The following is a 6,719-nucleotide window of genomic DNA, read 5'->3' on the forward strand; positions in this document are numbered from 1 at the left end:
ATCGAGAATAATGTCCGAGCTTCAGAGGAAGTGGCGTAGCGACCAACGATCTGCTAGCTAGAGTGAACGCACGAAAAGGAAGAATGACTGCTCGGTTTCGGGAGATATTCCTTTGCCGGGGAACTCTCTGACGGAGTAGGCTAGATCCACCGTCGGGGACTAGCTGAGTAGACGCGGCGTTGCACCGGTCCCGGGTCGTAGGAGCACCAGTGTACCGGACGAAGGCTTCACCGGAATCGCTGGACTGACTTCGGCACCCTACCGGTCGTCCCGTAAAAAAAAAAAAGTGAAGATCAGCAGTAGTAGCAGCAGCAGCAGCAGCAGCAGGAGAATCGGTCTCGGGAGAACTTCATCGCCGGGGAATTCTTCGTCGGTGTAGGCTAGGTCCACCGCCGGGGACTAGTTGAGTAGACGTGTCATAGCGCCGGTTTTAGGGTCGTCGGGGCACCAGTGAACCGGAAGCTAGGCTCCACCGGAATCGCTGGACTGACTTCGGCACCTTCCGGTCGGCTCGAAACGTAGAAAAAGAAGATCGGTCTCGGGAGAATTTTCCCCCGCCGGGGAATTCTTCGCCGGTGTAGACTAGGTCCACCGTCGGGGACTAGTCGAGTAGAGTACGTCGGGACGCTGGTAATGGTAGTCGAGGCGCCTACGAACCGGAAGTTATGCTCAACCGGAATCGTTGGACCGACCTCGGCATCCTACCAGCTGAACAAAGAAAAGGAGAAGGTCGTCGTAACTGTGTGAGTACGCGCCCTGAATGAGTGCAGAGTAGTGTACAAAACTGGAGCCGAAGGGCTCAGAATGTTGCATGTAGGTATAACAAATTGACGGGTCGCCAATGGGCGAAAATAGGTACTAATAAATTACTAACGTGAGGAGCCGAAGGGCTCAGCATGAGGCACAACGTTGAACGGTTTTAAAACTGCTAACAGGAGCCGAAGGGCTCAGGAGCCAAAGGGCTCAGGAGCCAAAGGGCTCAGGAGCCAAAGGGCCCAGGAGCCGAAGGGCTCAGGAGCCGAAGGGCTCAGCATGTAGAGTAACAAATTGAAGAGGTGCGCTCAGCACGTTAGCCTCCCCTCGAAGTAATACTGGAAGGTGGTTCCGGAGGGTTATGGTACTAAACCTAGGAGAGTGTTTTTAGTGGGGAAAGCACTTTGTGGATCCCACACCGCGCCAAAAATTACACTGGCATGAGCATGAACATATACAGGCCAGTGTATGAAGATTTTTAAACTCCTAGTTGCATGAGAAAAAAAAAAAAAAAAAAAAAAAAAAAAAAAAAAAAAAAAAAAAAAAAAAAAAAAAAAAGACCTGTACACCCGCCTGAAACGCGAGGCAGCGAAAGTTGGACTGGTGGTAAATGCGTCCAAGACAAAGTACATGCTAGCTGGTGGGGCCGAGCGCGCCAGGGCTCGCCTAGGTAGCAGTGTTACGATAGACGGGGATACGTTTCAGGTGGTCGACGAGTTCGTCTACCTTGGATCCTTGCTGACGGCTGACAATAACGTTAGCCGTGAAATACGGAGGGCATCATCAGTGGAAGTCGAACCTACTATAGCCTCCACAAGAAGCTGCGGTCAAAAAAGATTCACACCCGCACCAAATGTACCATGTACAAAACGCTCATAAGGCCGGTAGTCCTCTACGGACATGAAACGTGGACGATGCTCGGGAGGACCTGCAAGCACTTCGAACGTCGGGTGCTTAGGACGATCTTTGGCGGTGTGCAGGAAAACGATGTGTGGCGGCGAAGGATGAACCACGAGCTCACCCAACTCTACGGCGAACCCAGTATCCAGAAGGTGGCCAAAGCTGGAAGGATACGATGGGCAGGCATGTTGCAAGAATGCCGGACAGCAACCCTGCAAAGATGGTGTTCGCTTCGGATCCGGTTGGTACAGAAGGCGTGGAGCGCAGCGAGCTAGGTGGCGGATCAAGTGCGTATCGATTTGGCGAGCGTGGGGCAGAACCGAGGATGGAGAGATGCGGCCACGAACCGAGTTTTGTGGCGTGAAATTGTTGATTCAGTGTTATCTGTTTAGATGTTAACTAAATAAATGAAATGAATGAATCCACAGAAAAATATTAAAACAAAAATATATCATAATATGTCATATTTATTTTGAACATGTTCCTATTTGTTTATTTTTTAACAGTTTTATAATAAAATTGACACCAAATCACTGCATTTCAATAGTGTAATTTTGAAAATTTACTTTTTTTCTAGACTTCTTATTGTTTGGTTTAAAGTTTTTTCATCCATTTCATTTTAATCCTTTTCTTCATTGTTTCAACATTTACACAAAATGTATGTATATATTGTTGTTAATTCATATCATTTTTTTTTTTGTAAATATTAAGGCTGATACAAATATTAAATTTCTTTTATGTCCGAGACCACTTGGAAGGTACGAGGGGGGATAAAAAAAATAAGGAATAAAAAAACAAAAATGAAAAAAAAAGTATTTTTTTCGAATTTTTATTTTTAATGATAGTTGTTAAACTTTTTTAATCGTCGTCTGGATCATTATTTTACTTGGTTTTTACTTTAAAAATTGAAAAATCCTAACTGATGTCAAAAAAATGATGAATCTTTTTTTTTCTCCCCTTTAAAATTTCGGATTTTGAACGGGGGGTGACATAAAAGAAAATTAATATTTGTATCAGCCTACTAACTTATGATAAAAATGAGTCACTTTGTATTCATTTGGGGAGAATAAAAAAAACATCTCTTGGATTTGTTAACAACATATTTTGATCATCATTTAATAATTGACTAATTGCAAGCGATTTAAAATTAACTTGTTGCTACACAATTCCAATATTAAATTGCTTGTTTTCCTATATTGATCAAAAAAACTTGTAAACAAAATGAGTTACCCGATAATTACACATTATTATAATTTTGATACATTGTATTGAAAATTATAACTGAGTTTGATATGTTTTTGATAGATTTAGACACATTTTATTATATTTATTACATTTTTTGTTTTATTTTTATTATTTTAACAACATCCTGCATCAAAATTGTATCAACCTATGTTCGATTAAATTTTTATATCATAATATCATAAGGTGATATAATTTTGTTATGTCGGGAATCTATTAGCTATCTTCGATACCCGATATTATCCCGTTGGAAATAACGTCAAATTGAAAATTCAATTTTATAGTGAAATTTGTCCAAATTGAGTTTGTAACGTTTTACGTTTTTTTCATTAAAAAATTATTAAATAATAACTTTGACGTTTTTCTCTTTTAAGCAAAATTATTTGAATTCGAATTTGATTGAGCTCAGTGTAACGTAAATTGTCATAAAGGTTTGTGTCTAGGCTATATGTACTAAATTGACGTCACCCAGTATGGGATATGTGAAGTGATGTGCAAACCTTTGTAGTATTTTTATTCGTTTAGCCATGTTCGTTTTCCGAAGGCATGAACTCTCGCCATATCAAATTCAATTTGGGCGAAACAATAGGCTCATTATGTGAGCAGGTTTCTTGTATGCTTCAAAAATGTAGGCTCGATCATTTCGATTCTATAACGGTGGTGTTGGCGATTTAACGCCAGCCGGCCACTCTGTTTTTGGTCTCTATAGACGATTATAGTCCCAACCGATAGGTACAGTAAAAACGGAACGCATTGGAATAACAGTTTGATGGGACGTTGCAGGGATATTGTTTATATTGAATTGCAAAGTTGAATGAGAAGTGCAGATTAAGATAGCGCAGATTTTTGTAAAATTACTAGTGAATTTCTTATATATTAATTACGTACATTCATTAGCTTCATTTAAGAGGTAGTATCTATGATGATCTATGAGATGACGAAGTAATTGTTGAGCCTAATATTAGTGTGATTCTGCAGGAAACTACTCGCCGGAGGGCAATCATGCACTTAACCTAAAGTAATTAGTAAACTTTATGAGTTAATGTGGTAAAGTTAGATTATTCCTTAAAACTATGCATTTGTTAAAAGCTATCTTAAACATTACAGTACGGTTCATAGTAGGCTAGCGATCAGATTACATCTCTATTACATTAACTGGTTCTTCGACTAGACATTAGACTGGTTCAAAGACTGTACGGATTGGACTCGACAGAAAAACAGGACTAAACGTAAGTCAACGAAAAAGACAATTTAAATGATAAATTATTATATAAAACACACAGATTGAACTTAAATTTAAGCGAACGTTATACTGTTCAATGAACGCAAGATGAATTCGTTAAAACATATTGATTCTTCGCAGGAAAATAATAATTATCCGGATTGGAACCAAAACTCAGTTTCCGGTTGTTTCATTTCCGGAATTATTATTACGGAACCTCTGAACTTAGTTGGCATTTCCAAACATTTATTATTTTCATTTTACATACGGAAACGAGAATTAGCCGGTCATGTCAAGTCGAACCTTACGGTCGGGCAAAGTGGTTGGTGAGACGAATAGTGCAAATCTTTGTGCAAATAGTGGTGTGCAAGTGGTGGTCACGGCAGCTTCGGAGGAGTCACGAACACTGCCAAGTATGCAGCGGACAAGATTTGGACGAAATGGTGCAATGTGAGGTCTGTTCCAAGTGGCATCACTTCCAATGTGTAGGAGTTTCGCAGCAAAATAGGAATTTTCCCTGGAGTTGTACCAAATGCGGATCAGCGAAAGGTGTCCAGGAAAACAGTTCTTCTGCAGCTCTTCGTCAAGGAAACGTTGACCCATCTGGGCAGTCGTCCAATCATACTCAAAGCGGCCCACAATACCACCTCAGCATCAGCAGAAGTCACAGCAACAGCATTACCAGCAGCGACCTGAAATAACAGCAAGTCACACAGCTCTATCATTGGCGGATGAGTCGAATCAACCCAAGGGAGAAAACCAAAGACCTTCGTTCGTCACATCACTGCACAGTCCCGAAACGGATCGGAGGCTCCATCGGTGTCATCAAGTCGCTCCTCGCAAGCCGTCGCTAGACTGAAACTTCAAATGCTAGAGGAGATAAGAAACATCGAGCGGCGTGAAGCAGAACGGCAACGTACAATCGCAGCGGAGGAAGCAGAAAGAGAAAAGACATACCTGGAGCAAAAGTATCATCTGTTGGAGCAAGCAATGAGCGACAATGGCTCTTCTAAGAACGGTTCAATATCCAGAACGCATGAGTGGATCGAAGCTACGAATGCGCACCGCAATGGGAATCCAGTTGGTCCGAACATGCAAATGGTAAAATGCAGCTTTGGAACCAAGTAACTGCTCGGAGTGGTAGTACTCGGTCGACGCTCCCGGAACCAAACCCTCCTGATCATTCCCAGCGCCGGAGTCCCTGCTGAGTTGCTCTATAAATCCATTAGCACTGAGCGCCGGAATGCAGGAATTAGCTATCGGGTCGATGAATCAAGCTCCGTCGCTGGAACAATCTCGAAGGATTCCGAACCTTCACGTCGAGTTTCGATGGCAGAGACCTTCTTTTGGCGGACACAGAGTAGTTGCACCGGCCCTTCTCAAAACCTTGAAATAGATCCATCCCGTCGGTTTTCGCATAACGTGCCGGTCCCAGAGAATCAACGGCTTGCTCCACACTCGAATCGACCAACGGTTCACAACCAGAGCCATCCGTATTCATCCACTATGCGAGACAACCGGGCCTAAAAACCACGAAGAAGAGGAAGAATCCGATGTATATCCGATTTCTCGGAGGCAGTTAGCTGCCCGACAAGCCATTTCGAAGGATCTCCCGACCTTTTCTGGAAACCCGGAAGAGTGGCCACTATTCCTATCGACCTCAACAGCACTACCGCTCTTTGTGGATTCACAAACGAAGAAAACATAGTACGATTGCAGAAAAGCTTAAAGGGTCGAGCGTATGAGGCGGTCAAAGTCGACTGTTGCATCCTTCGAAATGTCAGCGGCGTCATGTCGACGCTCAGGAGGCTTTTCGGGCAACCGGAGGTAATTGTCCACTCGATGATGTTGAAGATCAGTTCGCTCCCTGCACTAAGAGAGGACAAATTAGAAACAATTGTTGATTTTGCCGTCAGCGTCCAAAACTTCTGTGCAACAGTGGACGCCGTGTGGATTGGAAGATACTTCTACAATATGACCTTCCTCCACCAACTCGTCAACAAGCTTCCACCCTCGATAAAACTGAATTGGGCACAGTATCGACTATCCCTACCGACGGTCAATTTGTCGTCGTTCAGCGGCTGGCTCTACTCTCTAGCAGAAGCAGCTAGTGCCGTTACCATACCAACACCACTTTCGAATCCATGCCCGTACGTAGTGATTCACGTGCGGCCAAGAAGAGCAACTCGTTCGTCAACACGCATTCTGAGGAAGCATCATCAGGACATCACATCACAGTGCCAAAACCTGCAACTGATAGCTGCCTAGTGTGCAAGGGAAGTTGCAAGGTCTATCCCGAAATGCGAACGATTCTTGAGTTCTCTCGAGATTCCCGCTTGGCAACTGTACGAGATTTAGGCCTCTGTCGCGGTGTCTGCGCCGACACAGTGGTGGATGTCAAGCAAAACTGTGTGGAGAGAAATGGCTGCGAGCTTAAGCATCATGAATTGTTGCACAACGAGCAGAAATACACACATATTCCGTCAAATACTTCTCCAAGTGACGCGAGCAGACCAATCACCGAGTCAGTGCTTGGAGTCTACATCACATCCCAGCGTCAAATTCTATCGAGCACGGATGTCATAACTCATCAGGTCACCTC

At 43.3% G+C, this 6,719-nt stretch overlaps 1 long non-coding RNA gene across 1 annotated transcript; it reads left to right on the forward strand.

The window, feature by feature from the left end:
- Positions 1 to 3,622: 3,622 nt before the first annotated feature.
- On the forward strand, positions 3,623 to 4,016 carry LOC110680209. The gene is made up of 3 exons (XR_002502791.1): positions 3,623 to 3,805; positions 3,874 to 3,942; positions 4,003 to 4,016. It is a non-coding gene; the product is annotated as an uncharacterized LOC110680209 (long non-coding RNA).
- Positions 4,017 to 6,719: the final 2,703 nt, after the last annotated feature.

This window comes from Aedes aegypti, unplaced genomic scaffold (assembly GCF_002204515.2).
Source record: "Aedes aegypti strain LVP_AGWG unplaced genomic scaffold, AaegL5.0 Primary Assembly AGWG_AaegL5_hic_scaff_1044_PBJ_arrow, whole genome shotgun sequence".
NCBI lineage: Eukaryota > Metazoa > Arthropoda > Insecta > Diptera > Culicidae > Aedes > Aedes aegypti.